Source organism: Barbus barbus (assembly GCF_936440315.1).
Source record: "Barbus barbus genome assembly, chromosome: 30".
NCBI lineage: Eukaryota > Metazoa > Chordata > Actinopteri > Cypriniformes > Cyprinidae > Barbus > Barbus barbus.
The window spans coordinates 24451876-24469278 of record NC_136758.1 but is presented as its reverse complement, the minus strand read 5'-3'; the positions used below and the strand labels follow the sequence as shown (position 1 = coordinate 24469278).

General features: G+C 39.0%; 1 protein-coding gene across 2 annotated transcripts in view; it reads right to left on the bottom strand.

The window, feature by feature from the left end:
- LOC306850595 (protein TALPID3-like) overlaps positions 1-17403 on the bottom strand; it is a 115561-nt gene that overhangs the window by 80320 nt on the left and 17838 nt on the right. The gene's annotated exons all lie outside the window — the stretch shown is intronic.

The following is a 17403-nucleotide window of genomic DNA, read 5'->3' as shown; positions in this document are numbered from 1 at the left end:
GTCTCTCAAAAGAAAGAGTCGACTCTGAATCATTAAAACGAGTCGTTTTTAAAACAAATCCCAAGCCGTTTCATGTTGACGTCATAAGGAAACCTATTTGTATAAAATGACTCATACAAATGTCTCTTTATTGGCAACGTCTACATAAAGAGTTGCTTGCAGTTAACTATGCAGACCGAACACAGCGAGTCTATAAGTGATTGTGACCAGCAGTGTGTAATACACAGACAAATAACAGAGAGTAAAAGCTCAGGGGCCATTCAAAGCCAAACAAACAGAAAGTTCAACACATGGTTGTGTGGGATATTTAATGGCAAGAGTCTTCATGTGCAAATATAGTCCCTTCTCTCCAGTGTAATGTCAAGGCGGGGTGGATACCGTGACATTTCTGCAGGATCAAGGTCAGTGCAAGGGCTCCTTGCTGGTGCAGGGAGGAGTTGTCTTTCAGTACTGGGTGACATTTAGACTGGAGTCCACTAATGTGGTGAAACTCCCCCTGGAAATGGCCCGGCTACAGCGGGGAGAGGAGGGGGGAACACACACACACACGCAGTCTAGTGAACGTAAACATCATTTGTGAACATGCAACAAGCTCATGCAAAGTCATATTAGCACAATAAAATGTGCTAAAAATGTTGCATTGCACATTTTTCATATGTATATGCACAATATTAAAATGGATATTTTCAGTTCTGGATCCTGACTGGTCAATACAGCTACTTCATGGGCTGTTCTGAAAGCAAGCGAATGAACTGAAACCCTTTATAAAGTGTCCTTTCACAAGGCCGATAGCGAAGGATATATGCGTTAGTTAAATCAAGGAACTAATTTTGTTAAAATCACATGTTCCTGAGTGTCATGTCCCAGAAATGAAAATTTATGGAAAAGGACACTTTAAAACTGAGAAATATTGCTTATATGTAAGCAATATTATTCATATTTCCATCATATTATATGAGTATTATTTATTGTAATTTAAATAGCATTATACTACTGTTCAAAAGTCAGCCAGTAATAATTTTATTTTTAATTATAGAAATTAATACTTAATATTTTTATTCAGCAACGAAAGTGACAGTAAAGACTTTATAATGCTACAAACAGCTTTCTATTTCAGATAAATTAAGTTCTTTTGAGCCTTCTATTCAAAGAATGCTAAAAAAGTACACCACTGTTTTCAACATTGACAATAATAATAAATGTTTCTTAAGCAGCAAATCAGTATATTAGAATGATTTCTGAAAGATCATGTGAAACTGAAGACTGAAGTAACGATGCTGAAAATTCAGCTTTGATCACACGAATAAACTACATTTTACAATATGTTCACACAGAAAATAGTTACTTTATTTTATGTATATGGAATGTATTGAATACTATATATATTAAATGGAAGGACAAGACTAAATTAATTTAATTAATAAAATTACTTTTTAGTTCAAATATGTCTTTAAAAATGTATTTAGGTAGTAATGGTTTACAAAAAGGTACAAGACACTTTATTTTTGTGAACAGTCACTGCTTGACTATAGCCATATTCTCAGAATTGATGGGAAATATATAAAACAGTTAGACAGCCACTGTAAAAAACCATACTGATCGACCACTAAAATGCCTTGAAATACACTGAAACACAAACGATTATAACGTTTTCCCCACAAAAGGTACTGCAATAACACCTGTGCATGTGATTGCACATCCAGTGCTATTTACGTGCTCTATGAAGGGACAAGACTGTGATTCTAGTGTGCCCAGAGCCAACAATCTCCTCTCCTGCTCTTTCAGTGCACTCGACTGCATATGAATGACTCCAGAGAAACGTGAGGGCTGGAACAGAACAAAGGTATGTAGCCGCATTAGTATCCCGCTCACTGGCCCGCACCCTGCCGGCCTTCCCAGCATCCTCCTCAGCGAACACCAGCACACATAAGCTTGTTATTAAACTACATCCGCCCATCCCAAACCACGCGTCCTCATTAATATTTATCTCATATAATACAAATCTCATGCATTTTTTTATTAATGTAAAGGTCTTTTTTCCCAAATAACAACCAGGGGCATGTGTGCAGGGTTCATGCATATTAATGCAAGCACATACGTGTGTGTGTGTGTGTGTGTGTGTGTTTGTTCTGGTGGCTGTCACTCTGACAAGCCGTCCGTCACTGCCTTCTGGCCTGCTGCTGCCACACCACTGCACCTCAACAGCAGGGCTGATGTACGTGCACCGGGATAGGACACGTGCAGGTCCACAAACTGAAAGAGTTCCTGAGGAACTGCATGATATCAATGGAAAATCACAAAGTTAACACTGAATAAAATCAAAAGAATAGCAATCATATTAGGAATAGGAATAGAATGCTAACACACTGTGTTTACAATATATGAATTGAAAGGCAAAATATCCAATATCTAAATTCATCCTGTTTCATATTAATTTTAAAAGTAGTATGTGAAACTGTATTCAGTACGCAATGACAGACGTTTCAAACAGAAGTATGCAACACTGTTGTCACATGGCCTAACTACACTGCATGATTAATTCCAGCCATGTGGTGGATTTTTAATCCAATTCATCTGGGAATTCCATGCATAAAATTTGCATATTGAGCGCTGTATACACCACTATTCAGAAGTCTGAGGTCAGTAAGATTATTATTATTATATTATATTGTGTGCACTAAACTAAGCAAAAGGGACAGTAAAGACATTTATAATGTTACAAAAGATTTATATTTCAAATAAATGTTATTTTGAACTTTCCATTCATCAAAAATATCATATTTACTCAAAAACATTAAGCATTTTCAACATGGGTAATAATAAGAAATGTTTCTTGAGCAAGTCAGCATATTAGAATGATTTCTGAAGGATCATGTGACACTGAAGACTGGAGTAATGATGCTGAAAATTCAGTTCTGACATCGCAGGACTAAATAACATTTTACAATATATTAAAACATAAAACAGTTATCATTTGTGTTTGGGGAAGTCGTGGCCTAATGGTTAGAGAGTCAGACTTGTAATCCAAAGGTTGTGGGTTCGAGTCTCGGGCCGGCAGGAATTGTAGGTGGGGGGAGTGAATGTCCAGCGCTCTCTCCACCCTCAATACCACGACTGAGGTGCCCTTGAGCAAGGCACCGAACCCCCAACTGCTCCCCGGGCGCCGCAGCATAAATGGCTGCCCACTGCTCCGGGTGTGTGTTCACTCTGAATCATTGAAACGAGTCGTTTTTAAAACAAATCTTAAACCGTTTCATGTTGAAGTCAAAATGAAACATTAGCATATTGCCTGTCCACTTGTTGCCACTTGATGCTAGCTGTTTCCCTGGTAATGGCTGTGCACAAAGCAGCACTGCACTCTGCTTTAAATGAAATCGACCAATCGGACCAATCACCGCAGATTAGCGTCATGCAAAGCAGGGGTTTGTAAAAAAGAATCGTTGAGCAAATAAGGTAAAATAAGGTAAAAAATAAATGCATATTATAAGAAAATGAAAGTGTTTTTTGACCTTGCATGCATGTCAGCCTGTTGTTGGGGACTCCCTAGTCTCGCATAGCCAGACCTTCAGACTGACGGCAGAAGGTCTGGAATATATGTCCGCTTTCATTGGCCGAGGCCGTTTGACCGTCATGTCAAACAACCAATCACAGTTCATTTCGTTTGGCGTCACGTTTCGGGGCGTGGAAATGTCGCCACAATAACAAACTCTCGTGTGTGAAACTCTCAAATGCATTTAAAAGATTATATGCCGTGAACTTTAAATATTTCACATTCTTTTGAAAATCCAGCGCTTAGTTGACCCTGATAAGCATTCATCGTCACAGCTGTAAACACAACGGCTTTCTTCTTTCGTGAGGGGGTTTGGCACCACGGCATCTTTGTTTCCCGGCGGACCAAAAAAAATAAACGCGACACTCGCATCTCCCGGAAATCCGGTTTAATTCAACCAGTCAGATGACAACTTCCTCGTTCCTGAAGTGTTTCCAGAAAAGTGTGCCCTATGCATCAGACGTTTAGCCAATGGTCCGTGGGCGTGACGTCTGAGACTAGGGACTCCCAACACCAAAATATGAACCTTTCATACCCCATAATAGGGGGACTTTAATTTGTGTTCCGAGGATGAACAAAGGTCTTACGGGTTTGGAACGACATGAGGGTGAGTAATTAATGACAGAATTTTCATTTTTGAAACAACCAGAGAGTTTGATCTTTCTTTTTAATGTGACCTGTTCGCTAAATTTAAAACAGGTTGTTTATGTACAACCACCACCTGCTTAGAAAACCAAACCAACCAACTCAATCCGACCACGATGATTCATTCTCATCATCAGCTATCCTCTATAATTCTGCCTGTTGGCCTTTGCATTTTTTCCCTCATTATCTCGGCCGCTCTCCCTCACTGTAGACAAACCGCCAACACACCCACATCCAGAAGATTTCTCGTCTTGTCTCGTCCCAGGGTATGCAATCGCCTCATATTAACATACTTAGGCACGGGGGCGACGGAGCCATTACCTAGCAACAGAGCCAGCTGCGATTGGCTGGCTCCATCAGACGTTAAAGGGGGTTCGGTTGGGGCTGAAATGGAAGGTTATTTTCTGCCCGTGTCATCTCTGCTCGTCACATCGGAATGACACGCTACGGGGCTCCTCCCCCCACGGCCTGCCCCATTGACGGAAAGGGCAACAGACCGAAACGTCTCTCGGCAGCAGTAACCACAGCACCCACGGCAGTCAGACAAGTCCACGTCAAAAAGAGTGCAGCTCTCCTGAAAATATGATGTTACATCACATGCAGTCTTCACTATGTCAGATGAAATTTGGAGCAAATGCTTGGAGCAGACAGAAGGAGTGACAACGAGGAATCACATTATGGTTTTTGTTACCGTGATTGCAGTGTTTAAAATTCCAACACCAAATTTGAACTGGGAGATAAACGGTAGGAGAAGCCTAGCAGAACATCATTTTGACCCTAAAGCGGTTCACTTTCATTCTGTTAAACTGGACACAGCTATATGTACTGGGTTAATGCACAGTAAGTTGGTCTTGGACAATCCTGAAGGGGTTTATTTTGTAGTTATGATAGGCTAACTGTACATAATCCTGTTTATTACATTAATTCATACCAAATGAATAAACAATAAAGGAGTGTTCACAAAAATAATATATGACTCGGAACACAAAAGTTGATATTTTGAAGAATGCTGGCAGCTAAAGAAATCTGGACCCACAAAAACACCAAAAAAATGATTGTGTTCCACAGAAGAAGTTCAGTCATACATGTTTGGAACAACATGAAGAAAAGATGGCAGAGTTTATTTTTGGGTGAACTTTGTGTTTATGTTTAAAGTATGTGAGAATAAATATCTAATAAATATATAATAATATAATCTCAGGAGACAGGTAATGGTTATGTAGACAGTCTTTGCCTAAAATTGCATAACTAGCAGGTAATATTTTAATGTGCAAAGCCATGGGCTACATCCCATTTTACAGTTTTATTACCACCTAAAAGTATGTTGGATCATATTTTAAAAACAAGGTGTCCCATTCACCTATATTCAACCTACTTCGCTGGTGAATGTAAAGTATATTCAGCTTTAAAAGGATGGCTCACCCAAAAATGCAATTCTGGCATCATTTACTCACACTCACGTTATTACAAACCAGTATGACTTTATTCTGTAGAACACAAAAGACAATATTTTGAAATGTTTACAATGGAAGCCAGTGCGGTTGTTTCAGCCAGGTTCATCAAAATATCTTCACAAAAATCAGTCACACAAGTTAGGAATTACATGAGGTTGAATAAATAATGACAGACTTTTCATGTAGGGGTGAAAAAATTGTCTTGATACCACAGTCTCAGTGTAACAACATACTGATTGAGTTTGCATGCAAGCAATAGCATCTTGCTAAGGGGACCTTAAAATTCATTATCACTGAACATTTAAATTCAAACCTTTAAAAACTTTAGCACAAGCTATTGTGTGGAATGTGGATGCACATCTAGTCACCTTAATTTGGGGTACTGATCCACATCTTGGACTTTGGCTAGCATGATAAGAATTGAGATGCAGCTGTAGGCAGCAATTGGTTTCAGTAGGATGCTATTAGTAGGGGTGGAATGGACAGCTGATATATGCATATTAAACAAACAGATTAGCATACAGCAGGAAATATAAAGTCCTTAAAAAGAAACAAATTAAATGTTAACATTCACCACAAGCACCCTGGCAAGAACAAGTTGGTTCCTTAGACCTACACTGCCCTCCAAAAGTTTGGAAACACCCCTGGCAAAGTGTGGTTTTGGACAATATCAGCATAAATCCTTATAATTTTTTTGGTGCAAATACATTCAAGTAACTTGACATTATCATTGAAGACCAGCAATAAAACATAATAATGGCAATATATACATGTCAAAGTCAGACATGCCCCTTTGTCAGCTGTGATGCCTGGTTACTGGTTTAAACTGTGCCCAGGTTTTTAAAAGATTTTTGGGTCCGCACACCTTCATACTGTAGCTTCAACAACTGATTGCCAATTCAAAGTCAATGTTTGAATAAACTGACAGCTCGGATGCCCAGATTAAACAGAGCTGTAATAGCTGCTAATGGTGGATATTTTGATGAATCGAAAATGTAAATTTTTTCTATGTATAAACTCTTTATGTAATAAAATATTTTTGTAGTTTGTGTTGTCCCTTATCAGTGCAAAATGATCACAAATTAAAAAGGATTCATGCCAATATTGTCCAAAACCCCACTTTGCTAGGGCATTTTCAAACTTTTGGAGGGCAGTGTACTTCCTGCAGAACTGGAGCGTTTCGTTCAATTATGCGGCTGGTGTACGTCCATAAGGGCAGCGACAGCTGCAGCAGAGGGAGTGAGTGACGTATGATTAATATCCAGAGCCATAGACAGTAAATGTAAGAAAAACAAGCCACGAGTGCAAATGGAGAGTGCACTTCATAAATATGTACTACACCCTGGTATAAATCTGACAGCATGAAGGAAATACAGCGGGGACCTGAGAGACCGAAGCGGTCCGTGGAGGCTGAGAGAGGAGCTCTGTGATCTGGGGTTTCATTAATCACCGTGAAGGAACAGGGAGTTTGGGCGGCACTGCTCTCTTCTACGGCTCAACATCTGTGCCAGGACTGGCGGCTGCCATTAGCAAACAGGCTGCAATACATTAGACTCACTGTCTGGCATGGTCAGTGCAGGGAATGAGTTTTAAAAGTGGCCATTTGGAGAATTCACCGTTAAAGTCAACAATTTACACTTCAAATTTTTTAAGATTTATAATTGGCATTGACAGTTCCATGAAGAACCTTTAACATCCATAGAACCTTTTCAATTAAAAAAGGTTCATGGAACCAAAACAATGGTTCTTCTATGGCATTGGTGTGAAAATCTCCTTTTGGAGCCTTTATTTTTAAGAGTGTAGCTCTATAATGAGATGTAAATACAAGCAAAGTCAACATTTTACTCTACAAAAAAAAAAAAAAAATAGGTTCTTTATTGGAATCGATGGTTGCATGAAGAACCTTTAACACCCATATAGAACATTTACAATGCACAACAGGTTCACTGAAAGGTTATTTTTGTAACCAAAAACAGGTTCTTCTATGGCACTGCTATAAAACCCTCTATTTGGAATCTATATTTTAAAGAGTGTACTTTCATAATATGGTGCATAATATAGTCAATGAAGAAAAAAGGAAGGATTTTAATTTATCCATTAAGAATGTGAAAAAAATTAAGTCTTGGTGATGATGCTAAAAATGAAAGCAAAAAATGAAGCACCTCAAAAACAAACGATGAATCTCACAATTAACCCAAGAATGTGTATTATTAAATTAAATACAATCAATTATGATTTCATGTTGACTTTGGTGCCATTTAAGGAGGTGAAGTGTTTTGTTCATCTGAACCAATAATCAATAAAGAGGCGTCTTGGTGGTGCCTGTGTGTTTCATTGATATGTGGGAAATATCGATGCAATGTGACTTCGTTTGACGCTGATTTAGATGAAGTAAAAAAGGACGAGATAGTACCAAACCAAGAGCTCAAACCAAGTAAGAATGCAATTACCTCCGAACAAAAACCCAAATCCACGAGGCAGCCTGCAATACCACATACTAACCAGCAGGAGTCCTCCTGACTATAGCGGATCCAGCAAAAGTGTGTGAATGAGCAAATCACAACCTTTAAAATGACGACGCAGGCGTTCAGGGGTGTGAATGAAGTGCTCTGATTTAAACCCGCACTACCTCGGACTCATCCTTGCTCTGAACTCCCTCGGTGGATATTACATATATCTAATTATCGTGCAGACAACATGGGAACACGAGGTTGATTTAGCCACTGGCTAAGATTCAGTAATGGGTTTTAAATGTGGGAAAAGCTAGGCAATGTTTTCCGGGAAGCTGTAAAATGCTGAGGACACAAGTGGAAATTGGAAAAAAGGAAAGCTAGAAAGATGTAGTGGATACAGTGTACTCCTTGGCCCACATTTCAGCGAGATTTCAAATTCAAACAAAAAATGTGCCATGGAATGTGACTAAGTACAACCAAACCACCAGAATTCACCCCAGGCAAGTGGCTCCTTCCCGGGCTTGTGGGACGTCGGACTCCTGGAGCGGGGCTCTGGTTCTGATTACCAGAAATGTGAACGGGTCAGACAGATGAAACAAAAAAGGGTTTTGGCTCCTGAACAAAAACAGAATCACAATGAGATGTGAAATATATGATGGACAGCAGAGAGATGGCCAAAACCAGCGAGAAAACAAGAGCGAGAGATGGACACTGACCAGAAATTGACCTCCACAGTCAGATAGCAGTAAAATATACACATAAAATGTTCACTTTACAAAATCAAGGCCATCATTTTTCATCACACCTAGAGTGCTACTAAAACCATTGACGTGGAAAAAACAACAGCTGTTGCATAAAACTTGACTTTTGGATTTTCTGAAGAAGAGGTTATTTTGCGGCAATTACTTGCTAAATCAAGTCTACAGAGCCCCAGATAGCTGTGACAGTATATATATGCATTTTTTACCCATTCTATCTAATGAATATTTTTAGAAAAATAACAGCAAATACTGTTAAAAAAAAAAAAAAGAAGAAAAAAATAATGCTGTTAAAGTAATACTGGGAAAATGCTACACCAAGTTACTTTACATGGTGAAAATTGTAAATGGTTTAACATCACATTAACGGTCATTTTACAGCTAGATACGGTCAAATTTATGGTTCTTGGAAGTAAAAACTATGAATTGTTTTAGCTTGCTTGGTAATATCACTTAATCAAATACACTGTTAAAAGTTGTGAAATATATGAATCAACCACAGTGAATTTCTGGCAACCAAATCTGCTGTTTTTACTGTAACTCTAACAGGATATTTTTCACAGGGCACCTCTCCTCCAAACAGCACAAACGGTTTGGGATAAATTGGACGCTGAAAGGTATTACCTTACAGACTAAACTACTGACAGATGTAATCTTAGACTATTACTGCAGCCAAACACTTGCAAAAAAGCCAAAAAATCTTCCACACTGCAGGAAACTGTATTTTCCCATGGACCGCAGGGCTTTAAAAAGAGGAAACAAAAAACACGGATATCAGAAGACTGAAAAGACCTAGACTTTACAACCAACCACCATCACCCCACTTCTCCTTCTCCATGGTAACAGGCATCTTCTCTCACCCCCTCCCGCCTCTTTTAGTGGAGCTCTCCAGATTGGCACGCAACAGTTCATGACAGACACAGCAGCTGATAGCTGGTCGCGGCTTCTCGGCGTAGAGGAGGTGGGGAGAGTTACCATGTCTGCTGATTAGTAATCAGAACACAGACTCGCTCTGAATCCTGGGGGTTGAAAACTGAATTATACATTGCCACTGCCAATCAGACCATGCACTCCTTCATTGGCATTCTATTTAAAGAACAGACTCCATCCCCTAATCACACTGAAGACATGGAGAGCCACACAATCTAATGCTATGCCAGACTGCAGAGCACCCCACACGGCATTTGTGGAAAATGTCAGAGACGATGCCAATCACGGTTTGGTAATATTACTCCACTAATGGCTGCATGTGAAATAAGTGCAAAGCTAAGGCAAGCATCACTGTTAATATTACCTATACTTGGCGTTAAGGACTTAAGCAAACCTTAAAACACACACACACCCTGACCCTGGACCACAAAACCAGTCTTAAGTCACATGGTATATTTGTAGTAATAGCCAACAATACATTGTATGGGTCAAAACGATCTATTTATTTTATTCCAAAAATCATTAGGATATTAAGTAAAGATCATAGTCATATTAAGATATTTTGTAAATTTCCTACCGTAAATATATCAAAACTTAATTTTTGACTAGTAATATGCATTGCTAAGGACTTAATTTGGACAACTTTAAAAGCAATTTTATAATTATTTCGATTTTTTTTTTGCACCCTCAGATTCCAGATATTCAAATAGTTGAATCTCGGCCAAGTATTGTCCTAACAAAAATCAATGTGAAGCTTATTTATTCAGCTTTCAGATGATGTAGAAATCTCAATATATTTATTTAACAAAGAGGTTTACTTGAAAACAATAATACATAAGACTCATTGCTTCAATACTGATCCACTTCAATGGAAATTCAATGAATGGCCTCACTATTTTAAAATCAGTCATGACTTAAGAGCACCGGGGCCTGTAAAAAAAAAAAAAAAAACGATTACAAAGGAGAGTTTGTCAATGACATTTCTTTCATTCTTTAGTCAAATTCCAATAGCATTCCTGTGTTATACCATTTCAAGATTGGCGTGAACATCAGTCAAGCCTGAAATAAGCCATCTGCGAAAACAATTTACACATACTTTTTCCCCTTACTTATTTCAAGTCTGGAAGTGTGAAGGGAAGTCTGGTACAGCTGTTGACATTCCTCTAACACTCTGTAATGAAGCACCATCACGGGTCTCGTTCACGCAACAGATGGGCTACATGTGTGTGTGTAGGGGGGGGGGACAGAAGGAAGGAAGGTGATTACGGCTGAACCCATCCGAAACACCTCGGTTTGCAGGGGGTATTGGTGGCGGTTGGGCTGCAGCACTGTCAAAGTCTCTATTAACCAATCAGCAGCAAGGAGCTGAGGTCACAGCACATGGCAGGCGTCAGCTGGATACGCCGCAAAAATGTACAGTCAACAAAACGGGGGAAGACAGAGTGGAATAAAATGCAGGGGAAAACTAACAGGGAGTACCGACAGTACATGACTTCAGCTGTTGAGACAAGTAGTATTAAATATTAATGCCATTTCTGAACATAACTGCTTGTTTTCCCATTCTTGACATGTCTGCAGAAGGGAAAAAGACTATTACTATGGGGCTTGGAGTACACATTCTTAGGTGAATTTTTCAAAAACTAGAAATGTCACATTTGACACCAAAATGAAAAGATTCTAATTTTGCCTAAAGAAAATGAAGCCTATTTTAGGACAATTATAAATTTGGAGAAATTTAGCATTACATCACTTGCTCACCAATGGATCGTCTGCAGTGAATGGGTGCCGTCAAAATGAGAGCTGAAACACATTCATCATGAAGATGTTTTTAACTACAAACCATCACTTCTAGCTATCTATAGTTCATTCTATTCATAATACTATTTTCTCCAGTGAAAAAGACCTCTAGTTTAAATCAGCACCCATTCACTGCAGAGAATCCATTGGTGAGCAAGTAAAGTAAAAAATTTGTTGTGATGAAAAAACAAACTCATCTACATCTTGATTTGCCTGAGGGTGAATCAATTTAAAGTTGAGTGAACCATTCCTTTATCCACATTTTCCCTCCAATTCTTATTAATGAAATGCAAAATAAAAATAATTTTTGGGGTCAGTGCACCTTGAAACAAGCTTCATGTCAAATATGCAAAGACCCCCCCCCCCCCCAAAATATAAAAACAGCTAAATTCAATGATGTATAGTGTAATTTCTGATTACCCGCACATTCAACTGATCACACTTGCCTGTTGGATGATCAAACCAAACAGAAAAGGTCAAAGTCTGCTCAATTCAATGCATGAACAAATTTCAACATGCTCACAAAATCATTTGAAACAAATGAGCTGCTTTCATACAGTACCATACACAGCTTATTGATTCTAGAAAAGGCTAAATCTATCTCGGAAATAGAGGATGTGTTTGTTGACGTGATTGTAACAAACAGTTTAGGAGGCCACGGTTGATCAATCTTATTCCATAATGAAAGCAGATGATACCACTCCGGGTGTGATGATGGGCTGGGGTTGTTTTTACACAGAGGAACACCTGATTAAATCCAATCAGAAGGTCTGGAATAATAGTGCAAAGGCCTGAGTGATGGGAAAGCAACAGCGCTAAAAAGTTAAAGACCCATAACCAAATAAATGACATCACCTTCAATTAGACCCAAACCACACCCATTGTCCTTTCTCGCAGCTGCAGCTGAGATAGATGACATCCTTTGGTTTCACCACAAGGTCATTGGGAAGTTTTTCATTACATGGGAGTTTCACTGCTATTAATACTGAGTGGTTTGGTCCAGTGAGATCGTCTGTGTTTGTTGGTACATGATCAAGGCAACAGACAGACGGATACTAATGCAGACACAGAATCCTGATCCCTTAACAGCTCTGTGGAAGCAAGCGCTTTCAGATTTAGGACAAGACTAGGTTGAGTGACTGAGAAAAAAGGCCAAACGAGATAACAGGACACAAGAAAAGCCTTGAGAATATGCAATTAGTGAAAAATAGTGAAAAAATACAAAAAAACAACAAGTCTGTTATCACTGCAATATTCTATAATAATAAAAAAATAAAAATAATAAAATGTAAAAATATTAAAACGGATATCAAAGATTGTAGTAAAATAAAATGCCAATAAAAATACATTTAAAACAAAATCAACATTAGTATTATAGTTAATTTATTGTTATATTAGCACATTTTCATAGTGCTTAATATAAAAGCAGAGTACAATATAGTATTATTATTAATATTATAATCATCTTTAGAGTGCCTTTTTCATAGCACTTCATATATTATATATTTTTGGGTATAAAACAGTTTGGTAATAAAATAGTTCTGACTGAGCAAAATGCATCCATTATGATTATCATTAATGAATTTAACCAATACATTAAAAGCCAAATCAAATCAGGAAGACTTTTGATGAAAAAAATTCAGCTATTTTTTTTTATCCATTGTCTCATACTGTTGCTGCAACAATACAATAAAACACACTTCAGCTATGCGTCATAACACCCCTTAACTGAGGAAAAATCTCTATAATGTACGGCCCCACGTGGTTTACTGCTTTAATAAACAACAGAGCACTTATAGGTGAACAACATACAGCTCTCTGAGTACAGTGGATGGTGACCAGATTGTAGAATGAGACTGTGTGTGTGTGAATGTGTGAGGGGGGAAGGGCCCCCGATGGAAGATGGATGACAGAACAAGCCGCTGACTGAACTCGCTGCACTGTGAAAGCCTAAGAAACCTGAGACCACTCTGTGTTAGCAGAGCTCCAGTCTAAAATGGCTGCCAGTCGTGTAAACAACCCATAGAATGAAAGGGGGCTACATTTCTCCAGTGAGCCGGCCAAGAGCCGCACAGCCCGTGGGTTACAAATTAACCCTTTCCTTCCAACCAGCCAGTGTGCCTGCAAAACTGAAAACAAAGGAAGGAATGTTTAGCACTCAGTGGTTTGTGGGAATAAGCGATGGAGGTTAAAAACATGTATGTCATTTCATGCACTAAGGCTATTTAAAAGCACAAAACCTAGTCAGACACCACAAGAAAGAGTCGAAAGATACAAAAATCGCACTCCGGCAGGTATTCAGCGGGTTCTCAGTTCAACACTTTAGATCAATGAAGTGAAACCATCTTTGAACAATCCAGCCTGCGAGCTTTTCAAGACAGACCAAGTCTCCATGGTGCCCTATAGTCCATGTGCACAGAAACAATCCCTTGCCCCCAAACTAGCCCCCCATTCTCCGGCGGGAATCTACAGGAAGCTGTAACAGGCTCTGGCCCTCAAGGAGGGACTGGCCTTGAAATGCAAATTGGAATTCCATCCGAAAATTGATGTCCTTTACAAGCTAATGGAAAACATCTGAAATGCTGCCAAAACGGCCCCCTGTTTTACAACCCACATGCCATTAGTCAAGGGTAGACCGGAGCTACGCAGCCCTCTCCGTTCTGTGAGGTGCATGTTCTTATATAAGGAACTGTTAAAAATAGAGACAGATAAAAAAAAGTGTGAATTTACCAAGAAAATCAAAACCCATACTGAGAATTGATTGATAATGCATTAAATCACATTAACAATAACATGCTATTCCAAAATGACTTTCTCTGTGCTAGAAAAGAAAAAAAAAACAGCCAAAAAATAAACTAAACGAGAGAGTAGGAGTGAAAAGCAGGAGAAAATCAATTCCCCCTCTGCGCCTTTAATATCTGCAGAAAGAGGGGGGAAGCACATGCCCGCTGTAGCCCGCAGCTTATTTGCGAGGCAGGAATGGAATGTCTGAGATTGCATACATTATGTGCCAAAGAGGCCCTGGGCTATGGAAAATAGTGCTGACATCACCGTCTATAAATGGCTGTGCTCGGAGGCACAGTGAATGAAAACAAAATGGGAATAACCCTTTTGCACATATCCCCCACCTCCGTTGGCGCCAAATAACAAGCACAAGCGGAGAGAGTTAAATGCCATATCACAGGCAGGAACGCATTTACGCGATGGGGGAAAAATACTCGGTTGAACGGTTAAAATACTTTTGCATACACTAGTTTAATATGCTCAGATGCAATAAGCCATTTGGCAGTTTAATTCCTTTATTGTGGCGCTTTAAAAAATATTTAGTTTGTTTGCAACAATTGAATGAGATTTGGGTAGGACTACCAATATAAATATATTGGTGCAATATGTTAAAACGCTACGAACAAACTTAACTTCAGACTGCACAAAACGGTAAAGAATATATATCAATGATTGCAATGAAATATAAATAGTGACAGATCTTCATTTCTGTATTGTCCAACAATAATTTGATGCTTTAAAAACATTACTATGTTCACAACATTGAAGCAACCAATGAAATTTGTTTGGGGCAAGATTATCAGGAAACCTGTTAGAAAATAATTATTATTCTGGAGAATTATGGAACAAGTACAATGCTAGAAGCACAAAAACTTAAAGAAAAATAACACTACGACTACAGCGATCAATATATAAAGTTGCGATGAAACAAAACGATTCATTGTTGTAAAGTACATTCGAGTGTAACAGATCATCAAAAAAAGTATGGTGGGAACTACCAGCTGTAGATTTTGAGATTTCAGTCACAGTAATTGTGAGACAATATTTGACATGCTGAGTTGTTATTCCAGTCGCAAGAAAACACAATATCAGCAAAAAAGCTGTATCGTAATTTTAAAAATGACTATTATCCAAAATGACACAGAAGACGTGAGCATTGCTAATAATACTGGCGTGCAGACAGCCAAATGCCGGCACACGCAGGGTTAACGCTGAGCCTCTCCGCTCTTTGTGTCCGCACATTCCTGAATAAATGATGTTTTGAACAAGGCTGTTACCATGGGCAACTGTGCACGATGGCACTGCAGCGTAACCTTTGGAGTGGCTGTATTTTTATCCGCTGGAAACTTCTCCCTTGAAGGGAGGGAGGGAGCGAGAAGTGTGTGTGTGTGTGTGTGTTATGGGGATGAAGGGAATTGGAGGAGGGGAAGAAGCCTCTGGCTTCCCTGGCTAGCGAAGGGTGGACAGACTGCAGTGATTTTACAACGTGACCAAAAACAAACGATGAGCGCCCACATTAGAAATTAATATTAATTCTGAGATGTTTGCTGCAACACAGAGAAATCCATCATACAAGCTCAAATACATCAGTGCATCAATATAAATGCATTGTAACCGCACATCAAAATGTACATCTAACAGAACAAAGGCAGTGATTCAATTTCTGCTTGCCTTGATATAATTACAGAAAACATCTCTATCCTTACACAGCCACTCAACATAATCACATGCTATGAGATCGTCAATATTCATGCATTTACAGCGATTTTAGCTATCAGGAAGTCAATAAAGGTTTTTCTCCTCATCTCTCACTTGTCTGCGTCCCAAAGCATTCCATGAAAAGGTGCAGAATTTAACACACACACTCAAGACACCACAGAAGCGTGTGTGTAGTAAACAGGAAGTGAGACCCCCGCCTTCTCTAATGGGTGGGGTTGGTGTAGCTGTTTATTTTTTTCTTTGTATGTGCACTGAAACTTGAAGCCCAGGTGATTACAGACAGAGCCAAGGGCACCTCAAACCCAAGTCAGTTTTAGCATGACAATAGAAGCCCACTCCATTCTGAACCAGACACACCTTTGAGTCCTCACACACGGAGCAGCAGCGACAATATCACTGCAATGCACCACAAAGCATGACAACCAAACTCGACACTGGGTTCAGATGGATTATGAATGTACTACAAAAAACAGAACTAAACCGCCTTTCCAATTTATTGTGCTCTCATATGAGCCATTGCCTTTTTAATATATGGAAATTATTTAAGCAAGGAAAACTTTGCATGATTCAATAAGGGGAAAAAAAAACATGAATTTATAACTGTGCATCTATATATTTCTACAAACCCTTGTTAGTCTGCTCAAAATCTTTGAAGATCTCATATATCACATATTTAATCACTTTTAAGAAAAACACCTTTAAATTGTGACAAAAGTGATGCATATATATATATATATATATACACTCACACATATGAGTTGATACATATACCTATATACGCAAATTATATATAGTGTATATATAGTGCATAATGTGTATGAACCAAAAATGTATTTAACATCCTGACATGCTGATTAAAAAACACTTTAAAAAGTGTTGTATATGTCCTTTATAGGGCAAAACACACACACAATTGCTTAGTGCAAAAATGTTCCAGCTCCCGCTTAAATGATTCCGATCTACAGGATGTGCACCACAGGCCTCCGGAGAATTCAAGCACAGAGCCCACTTCAGTTAGATAGCTTGACATGTGCATTGTTCTCTGACCTTAACGTCCCCCACGTTATTTGGTCTGGATGCTCTTGCATGGCCGGCTGCCATGAATGAACTGTGCTACCTTCTATTTGTCTGCGAAAGAGCATTAGTTTGAGTCATGGCAACAGCCACGCACCAACTGTTTTCCCTCGCTCCCGCAGCCAATGCAAGAGTACGACTGACAAGTCACATGACCAACCAGCTGAATTCTAAATGAGGAATACATCCCCAGGGCCATCTCAGGCATGTGCAAGCATTTTCCCTCTCCAGCTTTCCTG